The sequence below is a fragment of the Bactrocera latifrons genome, unplaced genomic scaffold (assembly GCF_001853355.1).
Source record: "Bactrocera latifrons isolate USDA-ARS-PBARC rearing strain unplaced genomic scaffold, ASM185335v1 scaffold_735, whole genome shotgun sequence".
NCBI classification, from domain to species: Eukaryota; Metazoa; Arthropoda; class Insecta; order Diptera; family Tephritidae; genus Bactrocera; species Bactrocera latifrons.
This window is the reverse complement of record NW_017537418.1, coordinates 86,528-96,200: the sequence shown is the minus strand read 5'-3', so window position 1 is coordinate 96,200 and position 9,673 is coordinate 86,528. Positions and strand designations below refer to the sequence as shown.

The 9,673-nt window shown below is 34.6% G+C and overlaps 1 pseudogene; it reads left to right on the top strand.

Annotated features, from left to right (window-relative positions):
• Positions 1-9,673, top strand: part of LOC108976180 — a 17,833-nt pseudogene that overhangs the window by 975 nt on the left and 7,185 nt on the right.

The following is a 9,673-nucleotide window of genomic DNA, read 5'->3' as shown; positions in this document are numbered from 1 at the left end:
TTATTTTTACCGACCACCAACGCCTTATTTTTTAATATCCGAAAAAAATCCAAACAGTAAAATAAAGAGATGGCGCGCATTTATAGAGGAATTTTCGCCAAACTTCCACAATAAACCAGGAAAAGAGAATAAGGTATCTGACGCGCTCTCTAGGCAGTACGTTAATAACTTAGAAGAATCTGAAACAAATGCAACCGCTCATAGTGAAGTGTCATCTAGTAACATTATAAAAACCATAAAGCAACCCATTAATCAATTCAAGAATCAGCTCATTTTAACTAAATCGAATACTTTCAGTAAAACCACTAAAATTTTGTTTAAAAAATTTATTCGATACACAATTTTTTTTAACACTGTCGAACAATTAATACACTGCCTAAAATCTTCAATAAATTATAACGTARCAAATGGAATTCATTGTGACCTTCCTACTTTAGCGAAAATACAGAACSTCATATTATCTAAATTTCCAGGTGTAAAATTTGTTCACACAGAATTACTCGTTATTGATCTGACAAACAAGGATGACCAACTGGAAACAGTCGCTACTGAGCACAATCGAGCACACCGCTGCTTATCTGAAAACTTTCATCAAATTTCCAAAGAATATTACTTTCCGAATTTAAAACAAATGTTAAAAAATCTAATCGCAAATTGTAAGATTTGTTTTTAGAATAAGTACCAGCGCAAACCACCAGACCCTGGCATTGGCAAAACGCTCTCGGTACTGCAGTTATGATCGAAGGGAAAATAATCCACAAAAGCAATTTGCGATAATCCGCTTTAATGATTTCCTGATGAAATTAAGCTTAAATAATGAACTAAAGTAAAATAACATGTTTTAAGCCACATTAAATTAACAAACTAATTGAATTAAAAGAACACATTTTTTTTGATCTTGAATTATTACCATTTCATTAAAAAGAACTCGTAAACTAAACCTAGCTCTAAGCTCTAGCAATTGTAAAAACAAAAGTTTTGAATTGTCACCATTGAATTATTTACCATTTCATTAAAACAACTTGTAAAGTAAACTTAGTTCTAAGCTACTACAATTGTAAAAACAAAAACATTTGACCTGCTCCCACTATCACGCCGATTTCGAGATTCAACATGACCTTATCGAAACGGGGACGTTCGAGCTTAACAAGGGGAGTAGTTAAGGTATCAAAAGTAACTTCAACAGAGGGTTAACAAAATATAACACTAATCATAGTCCTATAATTTGAGTTGATCCAATTCTTGCACTCAAGCTTTGCCAAAGTACTCGATATGTGCAGTATGTGCGTGGCGTTCGCTCATTGGCCAGCACTGCAACCAACAACGACATCCACATAGCTCGGTTTTCCCGCCAAAACTCACGACTTACGATGATCCAGCATTACAGCAACAAACAAAAACTGAAACTCAACTATAAGCCTATGGAGCATGTCACTTTAATTAAAGTCTAACTATAGTAGAGTAAAAAACTGTAACCAAGCCAGCAACATCGCAGTAGAAAAAAAAGATATAAAATAATAAAAGGTACAGTGAACAAAAATTAACTTATACATACACCGATATATATCTCGCTAATTTTAGATGATACGTATATCCGTTAAGTGAACAATAGTACATATTATACTCTGTAGCAATAGGTTGCCAGAGTATAAATAGTTTAAGTGTTTAATGCTTGTTGTCCGTAAGTTGTAAAATGGAAGGGGTTGCAAAAAAATTTTAGTTTGTATAAAAAAACTTTTGTCCAAGCAATCTTTTGGTGATTTTAGCAAAAATATTATGACTATTTTTCGTATACACAGTTTTGCCATTAATAAATATATATATTTTTTTGAATGTAACATAAAAACTAACAATTTAAATATCCTTTATACTCTTGTAAAGTGTTGCTACAGAGTATAGTAATTTGTTTACCCTACGGTTGTTTATATCTCATCTAAATAATCGAATTAGRTACAGTTGCATTTATATAAATGACTGGGGTGATGAGAAGAATTGAAATCGAGGTGACTGTCTGTCCGTCCGTCTGTGGTGATATGTGAGGGCTTAAAGAAGCCGAGGTCAAAAGTGGACAATGGACGTGGCACCGGCCTTCACATATTTCGTTACCCGCTCGACCGATGTGAAACAAATTAAGTGAATAATATTCTCTTAATATCTCTATGTTACAGTGAACGAATGGGTGAAACCAGGGTACAACAACGCTACTTCTCATGTAACACAATTTTAAATTGCATTTGATATTTCATGTTGTAGCATACAAATCAAGAAGCAATTAATATAACGTAATAAAACTTTTTTCGAACGATGTGTTTAAAGTATGCCGAATATGTAGACCCTATTGCATATAGTTGACCTTTTACGGAAAATATCGGTCAAAGAAAGAGATATATAATTGAAATTCACAGAGAATCCTTTGCTGTTAGTATTGTGTCTTAGTTACAAATGGGTTGAATCGGTGATGTGTATTTTTATATAAACTGCGAATATTTATGTTTAGAATGAATAAGATTGGATGAGAGATTGCCCTAGACCTCATACAACTAACAGCGTTCTGTAGCTGAAAGCAATACCCTGGTTTTAATCCCGGCAAATATCAAGATTATGAATTATTCGGTTATATCCGAACTTAACTCTTCCTCACTTTTACTTGTTGATATTAAATTCGAGCGGAACATGTTCAGTGGTTAATCCATCTGTGTATATCGTAATATACACTCAGAGAACTGCAACGAGTAATAAATTTTTGATTATGCCTAAGTACTGATCCGTTACTCTGTCTGAGTCTGTCAGTTCGGTTCATGTACACGAAGCGCAACGTTTGTCCTCAAATCAGCCATAGAAAGCAACTTTGAGTCACTAGCGATCAGCTTATACCTCATTTGTTTATGAACGTTCGCATCAGCAGAAAATACCCAAAATGATGCAAACTCATGGTTTTATGATTGAAATGATCGACAGCGTTCGATTTGTATATCATCCCCTAAACAGTAGGAGTATTCTATTGCTCTTGCAAAACCCTTGCGCGATGCACGAATTGCAGATATTTTCTCTTGGTGCACCGGCACAACAACAAACACACAAAATTATTTGAATGGTTGTAAAATATGTCAGAAGAAAACCCTTTTTTATTTTTGTGCAATGACACGTAAAAGAATAATTGCAACCCTGTGCTATCTGTTATACAAATATGACATGATATTTGACAAACGGCACTGACGAGAGATAAAATCAGAAAAGCGTGCTCAGGAAGTCATTTCTTTTGCATTGAATATTGCTGCCCAACTTTGCAAAAGGAAGTAACGCCCACTTTCAAAAACGTTAAATAAAAAATGTTTTATTAAAAATGTACAACAATTTTAGTTTAAGGTTTATTTATTGCAAGTATTAAATACAAAGTTTTGTTGGAAATTCAAGTGTACGGAGCGAGGTAGATATACATAGTTGGATAGATTTAGCGTAGGTGCGTCACTGTATCGCATTGGGAGTATGATGATCCCTTAACTTGCTCTTGAGATTTTATTTATTTGAAAATTTAAGCCCTGTGGGGCAATATTGTATGAAAAGTGTCGATTTTTTTATTTTTATTATTTACTTTTTGAGGCACTTTGGCTATATATTTTATGATTAAGTGCGTATACAGTAATGTGAAGTTTATTACCGTGCCACATAGCTTGATATTTTTTAAGCAGGATTTTTGTATCATTATTGGTGACAGCCATCCTGCGGGGTCGAAAAGTTACGAACATACATTTGTGTTTTTATATGAGGTCGTCGAAGGGAATCTGACCTTGTTTATTTTCCACCATTGAAATATTGTGGCTCTAGTGGTTGTAGTACGACGTACCGGCCATTATTTGATCGAGTAGTTGTGGCTTTAGAATACAATACTGATCTCCTTTAGTTTTGTTTAATATTCGGGAAAGTTTACCTATTTCTTGAAGATACCTTAATTGTGAATTAAGGCATTTGTTTGATTTCTCAGCTTGAGTTGGTGTGGTTTTAACTAATTCTCGTGGCAATTTGCTGAATTTTGGGTTTCGGGATTTGCTTTTGCAACTAAACCCGTGGATCTTCCTTGTGAATAAGTGCATTATTGGGGTGAGATGGGATATCTGCTGTTGTGAAGAATTGAATTATGTCTTTTGTGACAATATAAGCAGTTAAATTTGCTTTTGCAATTATTAAGATTGCGTGAGTGGGACAAGCAGTTTGTATAGAGTCTTTTTGATCTGACAAAGTTGTTCCTTTCATTGACATTAAATTTTTTAAACTTCTCGCAAAATTTAAGCTTATACCCTCTTGTGCATAGTTCGCATTATATACAGGGTGGCTGCTGAAAGCCGCTACCAAAAAAAAAAAATTAAGTAACTTTTTTTTATATTTAATGAATCTGGTTAATTTTTTTTTTTATTTTGCAGATTGACTTTTACATTTAACAAAAATGGATAACTGGGACACTGAAACAAGAATTTGGATTGTCCGCCGCTATCACGCATTGGAGTCCGTAGTTTCGGTTCAAAGAGAGTAGAGGCCCCCTTGTGGCGGCAATCCTCCGAGCAGATGGACCATAATGAGACTTGCAAACAATTTTGCCGAGCATGGGACAGTCAACAGAAGACCTTACCATCGAAACCCTTCAGTTCGCACGGAGGAAACAATCGCTGCTGCCATACAAAACAATCGACGTATTTCGACAAGAAGCGTATCTGCTCAAATGGGTGTAAGCAGACAGTCATTACAGTGAATTATGCTCAAAGATTTGGACTTATTCAGATATATTATTCAAATGGCCAACAAACTGAACGCTGCAGTCTTGCCGATTCGCTTGAAATTTTGCCAGAAGATGCTTCAAATGGTGGAAGAGGAAGGAAACATGTTGAACTGTTTTTTCATGTCTGACGAGGCCTATTTCTATTTAAACGGCAACATAAACAAAAAAAATTGTCGAATATGGAGTGCTTCCAACCCACAGATACTACATGAGACGGAATTGCATCCACTTCATGTCACAGTGTGGTGTGCAGTTTCATCACGCTGCATTGTCGGGCCCTACTTCTTCGAAGAAAACGGTCACACCGTTACGGTTACTGGAGACCGTTACTTGAGCATGTTGAGAGAGTTTTTCTCTCCAGAATTACGCCGAATGAGATTTCTTTCCACTCTGTGTGGTTTCAGCAAGATAGTGCAGCTCCTCACATAGCCCAACATGTTATGACAGAATTGCGATAAAAATTTCCCAATAAGCTGATATCCAGAAACTCCACATTCCGTTAGCCACCCAGGTCGCCTGACCTTACTGCACCTGACTTTTTCTTGTGGGGTTATTGCAAACAGGAAGTCTACAAAGCGAAACCAACAAATTTGAATGAACTAAGAATTCGAGAAACAATTGCGGCTATTCCTGTCTCAACTCTCCAAGCAGTAATGAACAACTTTTTGGGGAGGGGTAGGGGGGCATTTAAATTCCATTATTTTTAAAACTAATTAAGCTTCATATTGGGTGGTGAGAAAATCTTTCATTTGTTGCCACGTTGGACACTTTTTTCGTGATAAGAGCGATTGATCCCATAGAAGTAACGAGTTTTCTGGTAATGCAGCGTGCATATGTTTACCAGAATAGGGTCCCAGCTATCTGTGGGGGTATTCAGTGTCGATAGAACCGACAAACAATTAGATACAGTGGATTCTAGTTTTATGAATTCTACACTTGTTTCTTTCTTAATTTTTGGCAAGTTCATTAGTGTCGTTACTTGTTTATCGACCAGTATTCTTTTGTTTTCATATCTTGCTTTCAGAGCTTCCAAGTCAAATTGAATTTGTCGTCATTTAATGCGAACTGTTTTACTATGACGCCTGCTTGACCTTTTGTTTTGTATCGGAGGTGATACAATTTTTGCGCTTGTGATAATTTTGGATGGTTGATGTAAACGGCTGTAAACATGTCCCTAAAGAACGGCCATTCATCATAACCTCCATAAAATGTTTCTGTGTCACATGCGGGCACCTCGGATGGATGCCTGAACTTGCATCTTGATATTGTTGCATTTGTGGCAGCTCTACTCTCGGATGTGGAGTAGGTTCAACTGCTTTTATTAGCTTTAGTTGATCAGAGATCATAGCTTTTATCTCTTCGTACTGGTCTAAGCAGTTTTCGTATATGGAGAAAGCAGATAATTTAAAATTTTGTGGTAAATCTGAATCGTCAGAATCTACAATGGCGTCATGAGCCGTTTGGAGGCGAGTCCAAAAATTTTTAAGATTTTGGCCTTTTACTTCTAATAACGATTCCGAGTTTTTGTGAAGCGGCAAATCTAGTGCAGTATCTTGTTAAACTGTCACTTTCTGAAGTGAATTCAACAACTTGTCTTGAGCGTGTAGCTCCTGCAGGTGTATTTTGATTTGTGAACCATTTTTGCAAAATAATATTATTTATTTATATTTTTGTTTGAAAATACATTTGAATTAATTACTTTTAAAAATTGCGTTTTTTATTTATTAAAATATTTAATGTCCGAATGAAATTTTATTTAGGTGCACCGTAATACTCGGACTTGCAATACGTATGTATGTACTTATGCTTTGTGCGATTGAGAGCTGGTTGAAGAGATCAATGCGCTTGTTATGTTAATATGCACGAATTGCCAATGCTAATGTATATGAGCAAAGAATATGCTGTAATGGTTTCTGTAATTCTGCTTGTTTTTGTTAAACAATATATTTACGCGACGAAAAAAGCGCGAAACGAATTCGAAACAGGTGTTTTTCGTATGCACTATATAAATAATCATATGTTCTAATATGTCTGATATTATAAGTGTGTAATATGTATGTTGAGATTTCTTTCAATATGTTTTTGTTATATGTACGTATATTAATAATATCTGAGAAGAAATATATTTCCACTAGGTATATATGCGAATATGTATGTATGTCTGTTTTATTGTTTTAAATTTTTTATGTGCTGTTTTTTATGTTATGATTTTTTGCTTTGCTAAACTCAGGCAATCCTGCTTATTTCTTGATCAAGTATAAGAGGTTTTTGTCGGATTCTAGTACAAGTAAATTCTGGAATATCTATTTTGTTGGAAGATTTAATGGGTTTGGAATATACGAACGTAAGCATATTTATATAAGCATTCAATTTAAACTTATTATGTGTTATTAAGTGTATACACATATAGTATGTATACATGGTTTATGTATTTATATTGCACTAAACGGTATTGCGGCTTTTACCTCGTTTGAATTTATTTTTTGTTTTTATCAAGCCCTTAGAGCGTATTTTTTATTACAAGTTTTATCTCAAATAAAACTGTAATATTATTCATACATATTTGCATACATATATTTATGAAATTAAGATGAACATTATACGCTCACTTGGTACTCGGCTTGGTCTGTTTTGTTGGGTGTATGCATGTATTTATGTTGCCTTACTGCCTTCTTCTTGGTTTGTTCCCTATCCTGTGCTCCAGCTGGCTTCCTCCTCGTGCTCTTGTTTTGTTGTGTGTATGTATATTTGTTTTTATGTTCGCGCCTGTTTAATTTATGTTTGGGTTTCGTGCCCGGTTTGTAGTTTAGTTAGTTAAACGTCCGTATATTTGTTTGTAACACCACTTTTTGCTTAACTGAAATGTTTTTGTCACTACTTTATTTTTCACTTTATGCGAAAATTCTCAAAGTGAAGTATTTCTCTGTCCATGACAGTATATATATTTTTTTTGTTTCTTTCTCTCACCGTTTCTCTCTATTTTCTTAAAATGTTTGCCACCTCGCTGACATATGTATGTATATACGAGGTGTGTTCAAAAAGTATCGCAAACTTTGAATTTTCGCGGGTTACGGATTCTCGAATTTCGAATTTTTTGTGGCGTTATGTTGGTACTCATGTCTCTCACTTACGCCGACAAGCTCGACCATTTTGAATGTTCATTTAATTGTTGACAGCTGCTTTGCTTGAACGTGTTTTGGATCGTCTTCGATTTTTACCTATTCAAAAAAATGGATCAAAGAACCTGTATCAAATTTTATGTGAAAAACGAAATTAAGTGCGCGGATGCATTCCGAATTTTGACTGTGGCATACGAAGAAGCTTCCTTGGACCGAAGCAAAGTCTATCGGTGGTAAAAAATGTTCTCAGAAGGCCGAGAAGATGTGAGAAAAATTGGCTTTTGCACTACGATAATGCCCCTGCTCACACATCGTTGCTTGTGCGCGACTTTTTGGCCAAAAACAACACACTAATGATGCCGCAGCCACCGTATTCCCAGATCTGGCCCCCTGTGACTTTTTCTTGTTCCCTAAACTGAAGAGGCCCATGCAAGGACGACGTTACGCTTCTCGTGACGAGATAAATACGGAATCGAAGGAGGAGCTGAAGAAGATAAAAAAAATGAGTTTTTGTAGTGCTTCGAAGATTGGAAAAATCGTTGGCACAAGTGTATAATATCTCATGGGAACTACTTTGAAGGGGACAAAATGGATATTCATGAATAAATAAATAATTTTTGAAAAAACACAAGATTCGCGGTACTTTTTGAACACACCTCGTATGTATGTATATGAATTACTATTATTATTTGTTTTTTTTTTTTTTTTNACACCTCGTATGTATGTATATGAATTACTATTATATTTTTTTTTTTTTTTTTTTTTGGTTCTGTTGTTTGGGTCAATGTGTGTGTTTTTTAACTGCACACTTTTATGGAAGTTTGTTTGTATATATGTATATTTAATTTACCACTGCACAGCACTTTTACAATCAACACACAATTATAATTATTTTTCATAAATTTGCTTAGTCGCTTTTATTTATTTAAATTTTTTTTTTAATCCACTGTCACTATGGCTCGAAGGACCATTAATATTGCTGCCTAACTTTGTAAATGGAAATACCGCCCACTTTCACAATCGCTAAATAAAAAATGCGCCAGTTTTTCCGAGTAAAGTGGGTGGATGCTTAACTAATTTAAACTGTCATGATACGATATAATTGTATATAAAATAGTATAGCTAAAATATTGGTGTAAGACAAGTAAACTGTATAAATTAACTAATTTAATAAGTTAAAGTAGTACAGCGTTGGTCTACTAAGGTATTGGAAGAAAGCAGCCTTTAATTGTTTACAGGTTAGTAGACCGGGATTTACAATGTACTTAAGCATTTTATCCCAGTTCAATTTGTGTACATAATAACAATAAACCTTTCTGGTTTTAGATAAATCCAGTTCTGTGTTATTCTCCAGTACCATCTCACATATTATAAATCGACCATTGTCAGAGTTGATTCGATATTAATAGATCATGGAGAAATTACAATTTGAGGTTGATTTGACTGCAAATGAAGATCCACAGAATAATATAATGATTATAAAGTCGATAGCAGCAAGTGCAGTTACCAAAAAACGAAAATATAGTACATGCGTATACACATATACATATATAATATACTGTTCAATAAAAAGTGCATATATATATAAAAAAAAAGTAAAATATAGATAAATAAATAAAAGTGCTGTGCAAAAAGCATACAAATACGTATATATGTAGTGAAAAAAAAAATAAAATAAAAAAAATCCCAAACATAGATTACTACGTCTAGGCCACCACATATAAAACCTGTCTCTTATACACATCTAGATACGACGTACCGGCCATTATTTGATCGAGTAGTT